This window comes from Strigops habroptila, chromosome 9, assembly GCF_004027225.2.
Source record: "Strigops habroptila isolate Jane chromosome 9, bStrHab1.2.pri, whole genome shotgun sequence".
Lineage (NCBI taxonomy): Eukaryota > Metazoa > Chordata > Aves > Psittaciformes > Psittacidae > Strigops > Strigops habroptila.
Genome location: NC_044285.2, coordinates 6,692,855 through 6,707,976, shown reverse-complemented (window position 1 = coordinate 6,707,976; position 15,122 = coordinate 6,692,855). Strand labels below are relative to the sequence as shown.

General features: G+C 46.3%; 1 protein-coding gene across 1 annotated transcript in view; it reads left to right on the top strand.

Moving 5' to 3' along the window:
• Positions 1-15,122, top strand: part of SLCO3A1 (solute carrier organic anion transporter family member 3A1) — a 143,748-nt gene that overhangs the window by 93,971 nt on the left and 34,655 nt on the right. The gene's annotated exons all lie outside the window — the stretch shown is intronic.

The following is a 15,122-nucleotide window of genomic DNA, read 5'->3' as shown; positions in this document are numbered from 1 at the left end:
AAGTTTTTCCAAACCCCAAAATAATAATGTGTTCCATTTTGAAGTTCCAAAAAGGAGAATTTTCAACATCCTGTCCTTCTTTTCCCCCTTCCCAAAACTCAAAGTAAGTATAAGCAGCCAAGTATAAGTCTAATAAAGCCTCCTGACTTCATCTGCTGCATGTTTCCAGTAGCACACTGGTCTGTCAAAAGCTTTCTGACCAGTTTCACTTACCAGGACTTTGCGATAAAGATAAACCTTATGGAATGACAATATAAGAAGCAGGTGGTTTGGAAATTGTTTGGAAAGTTTCCAGCCTCCTGTCATGTACTCTGTAGGATTCCTCCCTGTAGCAGTTCTTTCAGGTGGATTATTTTAAAAGTATGACTATCTTCATGTGGATCATGTAGCAGGACTGGGCTTGGAAACACTAGCACGGGCAGTTTGGCTGGCAGGATTTGCAGCATATGGGTGGTAACAAGCTCTATAAACCTCTTAATCCAGCTGAGGTGCAGCCAGAATAGTTCGGTTGTCTGAAACCGGTTTCATATTCTGAGCACTTACCTCTGCAGTCTTAAGGGTTAACTTCTTCCAGGAGGTGACTGCTGGAAGCAGAGTAATAAAGAGTCAGGGAAATTAGAGAGTCCCCATGAATTCATTAATAGAGCCACACTGGAGGTGGGCAGGAGCCAGTGAGTGATGGTACAAGAGTGACTTTTAGGAATACTACTCTGAGACATTAGCAGTTACTCAGTTGTGTGCAATCACTTTTTTGTCTAACGAGGAGGAAGGAATATTTACAAAGAAAAGCAGCTTGAAGGCAAAGGTTTGGGAATTAAGAGGCTTGTATTGATTTAAAAATTAAAATTAATTTATTTTTTGTTTTTTTTAAACCAAACCAACCAACAAATACCAAACCAACAAACGTGCACCTCCACTCTCTTGAAAACATGAACCCTGACAAAAAGTAGCAAATCCAGAGGAGGACATCTCTGAACAAAGTGGGAATTGGGCACTTACCACTAAGCCATTACTCCCAGGAGAGTGACCATGCAGAGCCACAGCAGCTCCTGAAAGGTTGTTGAGCATTGGGAAAGAGGACGTAGTAGAGGAACAGTTTTGGAGGTCCTGTTTCAGTCACAACAGGGTATCATGCACCTTTCTATGTTCATCCTACTCATCCCATAGGATTGTTTCCCTCAAGTGAGGGCTACTTCCAACTAAATACCTTTAACTGGGCCATTCTGATATGTTTGATTTTAAATAGTATATTTAGGTGCTTTTAATTCACTTCTCAACCTAAACGGCAATCCCAGGTCCTCTGTGGGGTAGACTTGCTGTCTTCTTCCAGAGCCTCCATCCTTCCCTCTCCTGGAGGGCTGGAAAAGGGCTTTGTTTTCATCTTTCCGCTGTGGTTGTGGATACGTAATTAAGGGAGACAAGCCCATAATGATAGCAGCAGCTGTTCTCTCCCCTGGGGAGAAAGAGACTCTTCAGGGACAGGGTCCTCCTTGCACCAAGGAAAATATTCTTATGAAAGCAGCACTAGAGGGGCTGTCAGCTCCCCGTGGCTTCCAACTTTATGAGAAACCTCTACGTGGCCTGTAAGTTTGGGAAGTGGAGGGAAGGCTGGGCCCCAGGAATGACATGCTGAACAACACTCTATCGGGAGCATAGTCCTCCAGGGTTTGTGCTTATAATGCAACTGACTGCTAGAAATTATATGGGAAGTAATCATAGATTGGGGGATTATCTTGCATCCAGGCAGCCTCCCCATCCCCCAGAACAGACTAGCATCTGGCATCTCTTAGACTTCACCCCTTGGGGTGAATGGGGGGGACATTTAGAGGGGTTTTTCTGGGCCTGCTCTGAGATGTTTTGTCGGAACATAGTGCTGTCCCACCCATACATAGTATGTATTAAGACTTGCCAAATTTCTCTTGCTGAGAAGTTTGTATAGAGCCCATTGAGAAGTTAAGATTGCTGTGGAGCTGAGCAGGACTGGAGCCACAACCCCACAGCGATCCTGCAGATGTTATGGGAAGACCTCAGCATGCTCTTGCCACTGTCCCAACAAAGCAGATGGAGCTGCAACCTCTACAAGGCTGATGGCTGAGCATCCCCTTGTAGTGAGGGACCTCAAAGGGATGACATGGATGGAAAGAGGTGCGAGGATCCTGTCATCAAGCAGTGACTACTTACTAGTAGAAGTCTGTCACGTCCCAGGCTAGCACCCTAAATGTCTGGCCATGCTCTGTGAGAAGCAAAACGTGGATTTGATCCAAAGCCAGTTAAGGTCAGTGCAAGAGTTCCCATAAACCTCAGTGAGATTTGGGTCAGTGAAAAGAATGACTATTGTCAAGAGCAAATACTTTTCTCTAATGGTGTCTGCAATAGGAGGAAGTGGAGCAACAGAAGTTTTGTTTTTAATTTCCTTTTCTTCCTGAAGGCTCAGCCATTATTAGACCAGATTAAATCTATTCTGCAGAGGAAAGTGAGCACTTTCCTAAATGTTTGGTACAGATAACTTATCAGCACGAGGTTCCCAGCAACTTGCCCAGCATCATTGGTGATTGCCAGGCCTCTTCTTGCTTCAGGAATTTAGGGTGGGCTTCCCCACTACTAATGGGTAAGTGCACCCCACCGTGCAGCATAGTCCCTACCCAAGCAGCAGCCAGGCAAAGGGAGATTGAAGAGGCATCACAAAAGATGTGAAAGCTGCTCTTGCACAGTGAGTGTTTTGCTGATGGCTTTTGGGAGGGCAAGGGGTTGCTCAAACAGTTCTTGAGGAGCTGTTGCTTTTCAGCCACTCTCTTCTTCCTGCTTTCCCTTGCAGAGGAGCAAAAACCATTTATTATGTTGCTGTTTAATTGTCCTGAGATTTTCCTTCAGACTTTTTGAAATTAAAAAAAAAGACAACCATGAAACAAAGGGATAAAAATCATTTAGAACAGCATATGTTCCCTGGGAGCCATCGGCTGAGCTGGGAGCCCTGGAGCAGGGATGATAGGGACTGCAGGGCAATGGGAGATTTTCCTTGGCACAGAAATGCCTGAACAGCAGAAATACAAACTTTCCACCTATGTTCCAGAGACTGATTCTGTGGCAGGTGCTGTCTTTGGGATGGAGAACAATGCATGTGTGTGTGTATAACAGCTTGATCACCTGGGAGGAAAGGGGATTTAGGGAGCTGCAGGTTGTTGGTGTATCCAGCACCATACCAGACTGAATGAATGGAAAATACCTTCTCTGGCTGATGCTCAAGAGGGGAGGCCTTGACACCCAGGTCTTGTCAGTGCAAGGAAGAAATGGCAAACACCAAGTTAGAGGCATTAAAAGGACTGGAAATGCAGCAGTGGTCTTCTGTTGCGATCAGGTGAGAGGTGGGAAGAAGGAGTGGGGAGTTTTGCAAGGAATAGCCTTTCAAACAGCGAGGCTGGCATGGAAGAGGTCCAACAGGGAGGAAACACAACCGAACATTTCTTCCCGACTGCAACACTGCTTAGAAAAGCAGCAAGCTGTCTGTATTGACATAAAATGTCAGTTCAAAATGGAACTTGCTGTTTTCTCGTTTGAGATATGTGGGATGGGAAAGGGATACCCCCAAGACTGAGGTTAAAATGAGAAGGAGGCAGTCCTGGCAGCTTTATCCTCAAACGAACGTGTTATGTCTGTGCTGAGTGCAGTGCACAGCTTCAAAAATAAATAAACAGAAAAGGAAGGTGGTGTTGCACCAACCTCCAAACTGATGCCAAAATTCCCATTTTTCAGGCTCTGAAATTTGCCCTGGATGTGTGAATAGCTCATTGTACTCTCAGTCGTATGATCGGTTGTTTTTTTTCCCCTAGCATATTTTAGCATATAAGGAGGATGAGAGGTGCTGGCTGTTAGAGAATTCAAGTGATGGAGACAAAAATGGGCAGGAGCCTCAAAAGGGGCTCATGTCTATTTAACAAACACAGGTTGTGCTCACAGGTAGACAGCTTGTCTAAGCAGGGGAATAGGGATGGGATGAATTTTGTGCAGTTGTCTAATATATCATGGATTGGTTTGGATTGGAAGGCACCTTAAAGCTCATCCAGTTCCAACCCCCTGCCATGGGCAGGGATACCTTCCACTAGACTCCTGCATAGGATCAAAACCGCCCAATGTTACATGAGAAATCAGTCAGCACATTAGAGAATTGCAGTCCTGTATGGAGAGGGAAAAGTGCCCTGGAAGTGCATTTCCATACTAACCTACTGTTGGCACAATTCCTGGGAAATAATGCAAAGAAAACTGCCTTTAGCTGAAGCAGCACCACAGATACAGTAAAACAGGCGTTTGTGTTTAAGGGCTGGGAGGAGATGAACGCAGCTCAAAGACATGTGACTTAAACCCTTTAAAGAGTGTACTTGCCATTTGAGCATATCTTTTCTTCTTCCAGAATCTCTTTTCTGGATGCTTCCCAAGGTAATTAGCATGGAGAAAATAGGCTTGAAAGGTGGAAATGGCTGGTTCAAGCTCACAGCTATGTATGGCTGGTGTGTTTTCACCTTACGTTGAGGACGTGGAACCCGTGCCTCATGGGCTCGTGTGTCAGGGTGTATATGGCCTGCTCTGGGTTTGCACCCTGTAGTTGGGTACGTTCTTACTGCTGCTTCTCAGTTTAAGAAGCTGCTTCTTAAACTGAGTTGACTTCCTCGGATGTGATAACCAGCAAATTTCAGTGATACACTTGACTAGGCTTTTTGTGATACACCAGACTAGACAAAACCCCCTTTTGTTTCTTTGTTTGCTTTTTGGAGAAAATGATGAAAAACTGGACTATTAAGCTCTTTTTCAGGAGTTCATTTAACCCAGCCTGAGTCTCTGATCTCTTGCAATGTATGCCCAAGCTACCTGTAAATCCTTTGCAGCAAGAGACATATCTTTTATGAGCATTAAGCAATATGTATATCTTCAAGGATGCTGCTTTACCTAAATAAAGCATTACCATCTGCATTTTGGCAGAGGGCAATGGAGACACATTGTACAGTGTGGGGAGAACTATCAAATCACCACATGATGCATGTGTTTTTGTAAGCAGTGTCTGACCAGGATGCTTGCATGGTCTGATGCGATTCTGCAAGTTGTTTATATGTAGAGTGTATGTAAATATTAGGAGACAGGGCATCAGAGTGATTGCAGCTTAAGGAGGAAAACACTGCTACAACAATGCCACTGCGTTCATAATCCTCCATGAGTGTTCACTGCTTTTGTTAAATATGCAGCGACTGATGGAGATTGCTAGTGGATTAGTGTCTCGTATGGCTGGTGCCAGGGATTGATTAGCATAAGCAAATTTCTCCTCTGGCTTCTCATCAGGAAGGAGAGAAATAGAGCAAGCAGTCCCTCCACTGCCTTGAAGGGTACTAAGGAGAAAAACTCAGGAGTGGGGTACAGTGTGCTCCAAATGTCAACTGCTGGGGCCAAAGTAATGCCAAGACTTGTAGTGGGAGCATCCCCTCCTTGCAGAGCTCACAGATTGTGGCTACTTGAATTTTCTGTTTGCTTGCAAATGCAATTTTGAGGGTTGTGGAGCTTTTGTCATTGTGTGATTTGTTTCTCTGCAATCTTGTTGATCCTATTTCAGCAGCTGGGCAAAGCAGGGACCTTAAGGCCAATACCAATAGGGCGCTGAGCTGGGTTTTGGTTGATTTGGGGGGTTTTTTGCTCGGGTTTTCTTTATTTCTGTGCTTATCAGAATGAGGGCACAAGCCAGTGAATGGGTGGGTGTTTGAGCCATCAAATGCACCTAGTCCTTATGGAAAATTCAGGTCTGGATGCTGAGCTTGTGCTCCTGGTGCAAAAGTCCAATCACTTTTTGTGCTGCTCTGCAAACATTATGTGTGCGCATCAGGATCCCCTAGGACTGTCAGTTGTTGGTATGGCATTGATCCTTTCAAATGTAGCCTTGATAGTGCTGGAGACAGGGATTTGCTGATAAAACAAACTTAAGGCTTGGTTATAATTGAAAATGCAGGATAGTTCACCAGGCAAAATACCTGCTTATAGGAATCAGAGTTCATCTCAAAGTCAGCAGACATTTCCATGGATAAATCCTGAATTCTGATGGAAATCAATATTTAAAGGGACACTGGTAGTCTGGGGAGAAACCTCCACATAAGGTACGTTCAAGTCCTAGCAACCTTTTTAGGGATTAATATCTAAATGCTAAATATAAGCCAGAACAAAGAACTGTGCTGTGAAGAAGTAGCAGGAAAGAGGAAGGCCACCACCTCTCTCTGCAGCCCTGGAAGAGTCACTTTAGGGGTTTGCTGTATCTGTAGTAAAAGTAAATGAACCCCCCTACTCCGCCTGAGTATAACCATTAAATCTTATTAAACACAGGAGTAAATAAATCGTTCTGCAGCATTTCCATACAGTGATGAGTAGTTTGCATTTAAAAAAGTAATCTTCATGAAGCAGGAGCTGATTTTACAGGCTGTAAATTGATGGAAAGGTTTGATAGGAGAAGAGGGGAAGAAGCTGACAAGAGATGTCCACAGCTGCCTGATTTCAAACTAGGTAATAATTTATTCCACTGCCAAAAGGCAGGGCAATCAAGTGCTGAAGCCCTCTATGGGGTTCCATCACAAGTGGTCTCATGGAAATGGGAGAAGTCAGATTCAATCCAACACTTCTGCTTTGCAGGCTTGCTGCTTGCTGGAGCTGTTTCATGGGCCAAAAGCAGCTGCAGGTCTGACAGTGAGAAATAGAATGTCTCAGGACAGCACTGTCAGGTCTTTCTCCAGGTGTGGTGTTGCACACAAATGCGGGCAATGAGCTGTTATGGTGAAATCAATGAGAAGAGCTCAGAACCAAAGTTCAGGTGTTTGTTTTAATGTGTTTTGTGTCCCTCGTTACTAAAGCACTGCATCATACTCATGCATCTTGCAGCATTGCACATGGAGGGAGTGGCCTTTATTAAAAGGTGAAAAGACAATGCGATGCACTGAATGGTCCTCAAGGGAAGGTCATAATTGAGCAGGGAATTCAGGTTCTCACTAACTCAGGAGTGCCAGGACATCCTTCCCAGTCTCTGAAATCACTTGAGCAGCCCTAAATAGATGTCCCTATCCAAGGGGGTCTACTGTTTTTGAGCTCCTGAAGGCAAAACTAATAAATACTATGTACGCTATTATACAGATGGGAGAAACCCCCCACTCTCTTCCCTCCTCCCCGCCTCATCTCATACTAATAAAGGGCTGGAACCACTTTGATCTCCATCAGAACAAAGACTAAACATTAAAGTGAATTATCCCAAAGTTGCTCCTCATTAATCGACAGCTGCAGGCACTTGGAAACATCTGTCAGGATTGTTTGAACATTCCCTTTGCTTCAGTGGTTGCATCAAGGAAGCAGAACAAATCAAAACATGCTGTTGGTCCAACACCACCTACTCAGGTTTCCTACAGTCGCGAATAAGCAGGAGCAGTAAGGAGCAGGAGGTGGTGATGGGCAGCTGGTTGTGTAGACAAGGAGTCAAGCAGCAGGAAAAATGGCATCTTCCCATGGTAAATGAGGAAAGCTGTTTCCAGGAAAGCTGGGAAGCAGAGGTAGAGGGCTGAGCGCTGTTGCTGGGCTCTGTGAGAATGCAGGCATCCCTGCGCCCATGTGGGAATGGGGTGGCTGGTGGGCACGCTGTCTGCCAGGGAGGATGGGCAGTGCAGGATGACTCCAGCGGGTTTTGCTGCAGGAAGAAGCCATCTGGCTTGGAAACAGCCTCCCCCTACCATTAGTGTGCGTTTTGGAGGTTACGTCAACTGATAGAAATCAGAGAAAACCCACTGAAGCGACGGGCTCTGCCCACTGGGTGCCAGGACAGAAGCTTTTAACTCAAGCCCTTGAGGGCCAGTACCTCGAGTGTGGGAGACTACAGCATCTCCAGTCTGTACCAGTACACCTTTGATTCCCGCAGACTGTGCTGCAGTGATGTCTCTTTAAGGGCAGGTTGCGGAGCACACGAATTACAGTATTCCAGTAATCCCTTCGCATTGGCCTGCCCTGTCCTCCACGCAGTGGGAAATGTGGGACAAGCAGGGTTTTGAGATTATCTCGTGCTTTGCAAAGCCAGTTCCCTTTGTGCTTTTAGAAACAGCTTGCTCCTGCAGCAGGCAGGGGGCTGGGGATGGCGTTCCCAAGTGGGATGCTCTCCCATGCCCACAGCAGCACCCCCAGGGCTATGACAGTGTTCGTGTGTGCTCTGATCTCCTCCATGTACCCCATATATGCATTTTGTGACAGTCACTGAACCACCTGGTCACTGTGATCGTTGACAGTTTCACTTCCCTTTCCATTCCTACATGGGGATGTAGTTACTGGATGCAATGACAGCACTAGCTTTGCAGTGAAAGGAGTTTCCCACATCTTCCAAATGGATCAGCTTTTTGCCCACCAAAGCTGTCCCTTGGTGATACAAGGGGGAAGAGCTATTGTTCTGGCCATACGCTTTGCTGTAAGTGTGCTCCTTAGGAGCTCAGTGCATAACCTCCTACACTCTTAATTTCATGGAAATGCCAAGGCAGGAGCAGCCTGACTCAAGGGGGCCATAAGCCCAGCAGATACATCTCCATGGCTAAATAAAACAGGATCCTCTGCAACACCAGGGGTTTGCCCATGGTTGGGATATGCTGTGTAATTCACTGCTGATGGTCCATATTCAACCACTTCACAGCTAAAAGCAGTGAAGATGCTCTGGGCAGCCGGGCCCTGGCTTTATGGGTGAGTTTGGAAGTGTTGCTGCTTTGGAAGTTTCAAGGAATGTCATAGTAGTTAGTTAACTCTCCAGTGCTCAAGCACATCTCGTTCAACCGCCCTCAAACCCGTGCAGAAGCCGTCTGGAGCAACTTAGCCCTTCCTAGAAGGGTGACCCAGCAGACAGTAAGCAGTGTTTTTCAGAAGTGCCTGGATGACTCAAGCGAACTTTAAATGTGATTGCAAGTCCCTAAAGACAATTCTCATAGTGCTTCCCAGGGCTTTATTGGCAGAGAGTTGCTTTGCACAGGGGCTTTGTATCTATCTGAACTTCTCCAAAGTTCATCACGAACAAATCTCCTTCCTCTCATCATCAAATAAATCCTCACTTTGGGAATGGTTGAAGCGTGACTTCTCTTGCTGGTGCTGGCTCTTGGGACTGGCAGTAGGGCTGTTTTGACAGGGAGGTTTTGGGAAGAAGTAAGCAGGCAGGGGCTGTGGGGACTGTAATTCAGCTCCATACCCAGCTCCATCCTGCATCTGGGAACACTGGGGAAACACTGACATTTTTTGGTGTAACCTCCCATCCCTTTTTCTCTCCCCTAGCTCTCCGAAGTGAGAGCTTCTCAATCACATCTCAGTCTGCCACTTGGTAAGGTCAGGAAGGTTGGTAACCCTTGGGCTCAGGGTCTGCTTGCACTGGTGGCTGGAGCTCAGGAACTTGTGCTCAAGCTAGGCTTTAAACCAGCTACCACAAACAGGAATAGCAGTTCAGTCCTGGCAGCAGGATGCCTGTGCAGAGCTTGGAGATATGTCCGCAGTGTGAGGTGGGTTCTTGGGTATGGAGCCAAGATGCTCACTGAATCACATATCTCCAAAACCTGGGCTTTAAGCTGAATGTTAGACACATGGCACCCAGTGCACAGAGCAAAGGCGTGAAGAAGGTCGCAGTGCTAGTAAGTGGAAGTGGCACTGACACTTGGCTGGGAGGTTTGATGTTTGGACCATATATGAATATCAAGGCAGTTAAGGACAGAAGCCTTCAATATCTCTGGGGATAAACTCTAGGTTTAGCACCTTCTCCTGTGTTCCTGGGCCAGTTCCTTTGGAGCCAAAGAGCTTGATTCACGTGTGTTCCTGAAGCAGCCCTTAACTTGTATCTAAACATTGCGAGCTTTAAGTCAGAAATTTGTACCCTGCTGCTAGACATTATTGCATAGTCTATTATTGGGCAAAATAAATGAGAGGTCCTGTAATGTTTCATACCAGCACTTAGGAGGAATGTGGGATAGGACAAGATGCCAGCTTAACGTAACTTCAATTTTCTCATTTCTCCACATTATAAGTACTTCTGACATTCCTACCATTATTCGCTAAACCCCTTTACGAAGTGCATTAATTTCTCTGTAAAGCAAAACAAAACTCAGACGCCTGGCCATTTTATTTCAGGGTTTCATGTAAAGAAACTAAGCATGTAGGTAGAAGAGAAAATATGGGAAAACACCCATATCAGAAGGGGATTGGGAATGGGGGCATGATGGGAAACATGTGGCTTCATTAAGAGGAATGGCTCCTGCTGTGAGAGCCCTGTGTGCTCTCCCGACGTGGGAGATGCTGCTTTTCCTCCTCCTGTGTCACCTACCCAGCTCACCTTCACCTGGCGCTTGTTAGCAGCTCTCCGAAATAGATCTCCTTATGGCCCCAGCCCCTGGTGGGATGAGGTTTTGAAGCAAACTGGTGTTCTTCAGCTGCCTGCACTGTTTTTTCTCAGCCCATGACTGTGCACTGAACTTCGGTGAACTGTACCTGAGATGTGTCCTTGCTGCACCTTGGTGAGGCTGGCAAACCTTCCTGCATCTCCCTCGATGTGTTATTTCCAGCCAGGAGGGTTTCTGCTGGCAGTTACTGTCCCCGCTTCATTTGTAACAGGGTTCAAGTTGATGCTTTGCCTGTATCATGCTGTGAGCAACACAAGTTTGCTTGTGTTTTGGGATCCTGTTGCTGCTGGAAAACAGCTTGGATCACCAAGTAACATCTCTTTATTACTGAAATACTGACATCCTTTATCCCTGTCTTTGCAACTTGGTTCTTGTGCACTTTGCATGACTGACTGAGCATCTCTGCCACAGTCTCTCCACAGATGTAGTGGTACCTGCTGCAGCTTCTTCCTTTTGCTCGAATGAAAAACTGCATTATCAGTCCTGGGCCTTACTAGTGATAAAATCCCATCACATAATGTCAGATCTAATACTTTCCTCTGCCCCAATCCTTTCCTCAGTCCCTGGAAAATGTCTGTTAGTTGACAGGACAAAGTAGGATTTGGCAAATTGTTCCATTTGAGAAGATGGGCAGGAAAATATTTCCCATTTCTCAGTCCAGCCTGGCTTGCTTCTGCTCTTTTTTCCTGCCCTTTTGGGAGACAGGGAGACTGGTGAAGGGAATAGAGCAGGAAAGCTGAAAACAATTAGCTCTTCTCAAAATCAAATGTAATTGTGCTTTAAAAGGGCTCAAACTGAAGTATTTGTGAGTTATCAAACAAAATGTTTGAATTGTCCTGAAGCAGGGTCATTCTGTTTTTTAATTCGCATTTCTTGAATATTTCTAAGAATTGCCATAATTTGATAAGGGTTAATTCTAAGATTACAAAGAAAAACATACCAGTTGCACAGAGGAGAAACCTTTTTCATCCTGGTTACCACTGGTCTGTGTAGGGCTAATGACACCGGGGACATGCCCCGCTCCTCCTTGAAACGTTGGATGCGGGACCAGGCATAGACCCTTGGAAGAGGCACAGCCAGCCGTGCAGAGCAAGAAGTGTTTCTCTCCAGGGCAGTATCCTTGAGGAGGATATTTATTAATGTGCTTCTCTGAGCCACAGAAACAAATTTTAAGCTGAGAATGAAAGGGAAGAGGCTGCAGTATCCTATTCTGATAGTCAATGGGAGTTTTGCAAGGGACTGATGGAGTTGGGATTAGACCTTTGATCTCTTTGCTCCTGGTATTATTGCCCTCTGGCTCCATCAAATCAGGCTGATCTAAAAGTTAGAGAGAAATATGTGAAAAGACCTAGCAAGTGGTATTAGAGCTGGCAAGTTTAGCACATCCTTATGCTTAGCAGCAACACCAGGACCAGGAAAAGGGGTTTTGCTAAACCTCCTTCTCTACTAAGCAGCGTCTTTGTGGTTGCGTGAATTAAGTGGATGCTGTGGAAAGTGTTTTCCTAATAACAGGATGACTAACAATGGTGCAGAATTTCCCAACAGAGAAAGGATGTTTTAAGCTAATACTAGCTTAGCAAATTTCCCCTTGAGCCCTCAATTCTACATAAATGTTCAACCGCAGGCCCTATCCCAATTGCCTAATAGCCTAATCCTTGTGCCCAGCAGTGTTCTCTGTTGATCCTTGAGAATAGTCTAGCTCTCTACAGGCCCTTGACTATCCAAAGTCTTGGGTTTCTCCAAAACCTGCTTGATTTGTGAGATAGTGTAACAATGGTAGGATTTTGTTGGAGTCTCCAAAAAAGATGACAAAAAAAGGCATGGGGTGAGCCAGTTGTTTTCTTGATCTTAGGACAAACGATAGAAGAAGTAAAAACACAATTTACATGAGGATTTCTTAAGCTGGAGGTGGATAATGATTTATTATTTTATTGTAAGATCTTAGATACCCATTTCCCTGTTCAGTGGATGCTCTATCCCACATTGCCCTCTAGCGAGGACACTACAGAGCAGATAAAGCCTCCTGCTTGCAGCCACCAGTATATGAAATATGGTGTTTTAACAACTGAGGACACGGCTTCTTCCTCAAGTGCTGGCTTGCCATGTGGTGAGGACAGTGTGAGGAGGGCCAGCATTCATCTGTCACTGCTGCCGGTGCAAGTGCACTGGCCACAGCTTTCTTGATGTTTGCTTTTTGTTTGAGCTAACTGCCTCTTCCAGCATCTCTATGTTGTTGCTGGATCACCAGCCAAAGGTCCCTGTTCTTTTCTGCTTCAGAAAAAGGTGAAAATATTCCCTGGAGTCTTTTTAGTGAAGGGTCATCTTTCTCTGTGTTCTTTGCCTTACCCTTTGCTCCATGAAGCACACTTCAGTTCTGTGGGTTTGCCTGTATACACATGGTCTGACAACCTGCTTGTGGCTTAGAGGTCATCACAGGACAAACTTCTGTCCCTCTTGCACCTAACACTGGTACATCCAAAGATGTTACCTAGGGGGTTAGAACTGCTCCTTGTCCTTCTGCCTGCTTAGGTGTGTGAGCCTGCATCGGTGCCAAATGACAGACTTTGGTGTGTTCTGAGTTCTCTGGAGCTGTTAAACACTTACAGAAAATCATCAACCAGTAAAAGGCTTAAAAAATAAGATAAAATAAGAGCAGGTCATGCCTGGTTCATCCTGTCCTCAAGATCTCATTTAAACCAGCCTTTTTGGTGCCCAGAGCTGCAAAGCTGGCCCCTCCTGGGTTGTGGTGCCCTGAATCAGCCGTCTGTTGGCAACGCAGTCCCTTTGCTTTCCCACACAGGTCCCACCAGGGCAATGGCACAGCAGTTCATCAGCCCCCTTGTGCCTGTGGGAACCTGTCACAGCACAGGCTGCTTTGGTGCCCGCAGCAGCCTTCCCGCAGGGCTCATCCCTGCGGACGTGAACCTTCAGGCAGCTCTGGAGGAGCAGGTTTATCTGCGTGCTGGGTACAGCGTCTGGGCTGAGGATCTGGAACAAGGAGGTGCTCAGGTCTGCCTGGGGTTTCCATCCCCTTAGGCCTTCCAGGGTAAGAGCAGAGCAATGTCCTGCTGAAACCCAAAGGCTCCTCATCCAAAATGTGGGCTCTGTTTGCTACTGCCCCAGGCACTACTCCAGCCAATATGAGGCCCAGTGTGTCCTTGCACGCTTGACCATAATTACCTAGAAATTCCTAATTAATGTTCAGTCACCAAAGATTAACCTGGTCTTTGATTGTCGGCTTTTTCACCAGAGTAATAGCCATGGCCATCTCTGCTCGATGCTGCCTGTTTAAACTTTTGGACTAAAAACTTTGCTCTATAATCTGCGATTTCCTGCATGCAAACAGCCAAAGGGCACAACCTGATTGCACATATGGCAAATACATGGGTGAGGACAGCACCCTGCCTTCAGTGCGATCCTCCCGGGGCTGTAGGATCCGCAGGAACACGATTGATAGTGTTTGGAGAGCTGGGATGGGCTGCACGCACCCAGCCTGCTCCACATGGCACTTGTGGGATGAATGTCAAGCACTGATGCCATCTAGTGACCAAAAAGATGCAATGCGGATATTTGATGAAATGTCACTGGAAATGTTATAGCCTTGAGCTGGGCAAGCTTTGGGGCTGGCAAGGAGGGCGATGGTGCTGGGGAAATAAATCCCTTTCCTTGGTCCCTCAACCTGTCTGCTCCCTCATTTTACATCCCACAACATGCTTCTGCAGGTAACCAGGGACTGGGATCTCCCGCATGAGGCTTTATAGGTTCCCGGAGCAAGGCATGGGCTTCTTAAGCAGCTCTGTTGATTGAGGAGCACAAATTCCCCAGCTTACTGCTAGACCGTGGCATACAAACCCAGTGCCCCGGGACAAGGGGGAGGGGAGGGGAGATGGCTTGTTCCACTACTGACGTGGACATCATGGCAGAGACCCTGGGGACTAATTCATGCTGGCAGCATGGGCTGTGATGCAATGCCATTGCAGCAGCTTTGAGCTTTGACAGGGCGAGGGATGGCACTGTCCTGGCAGCAGGCACTGTCCTTACTGCAGCTGATACAACCTGACACTATTTTTCCTTCCACCACCTTTGCTTCTCCTTCTTGCTTCTGTAGGTGGTGGCTGTGAAGGCTTTAATGTGCTGGGTTTCTGCATGAGTGGCTGGCTGGAGACACCTTTTCTTTGTAGCTAGTTATTAATCGAGCCAAGTCACAGTGCCACAAACCTGGAGGAATTAGTTTGCACTCTGCATTTGAGAAATGAAGGCAAAGTCATTTCTCAACATACCATCTTATCCCGCTTGGCTAAGCTGTCATCAGCAGGAGAGGTTTGCCTTGCACAGGTCTCGTGGTCTCCTGGGAGTATTTTGCAGCTCTGGTCATTTCTCCAACTCTTGAGAAATGCACAGAGACAGAACTTGGGAATTAAAAGTTTCCACTTAAGGAACTTGAGGGCTGAGATGGCTGTGATGAAGTGCATTGTGAATGTATTGAGATGCCAGGCAGCATCCTCCAGAGAGATTTAGAGGGAGATGTGGGATGTACCCAGCTGCCAAAGGAGAGTGAGCAAAGCATCCAGATGTGAATAAGCTCCTTCATAGGACATTTCTGAAGTGCAGTGACACCAAGACTCATGCCAGCACAGGCTGCCACATCGCTGGTGAGAGTCTTGAAGAGCGGGCACACAGGTCCATCAGCAGTTCTCTGCTCCAGAG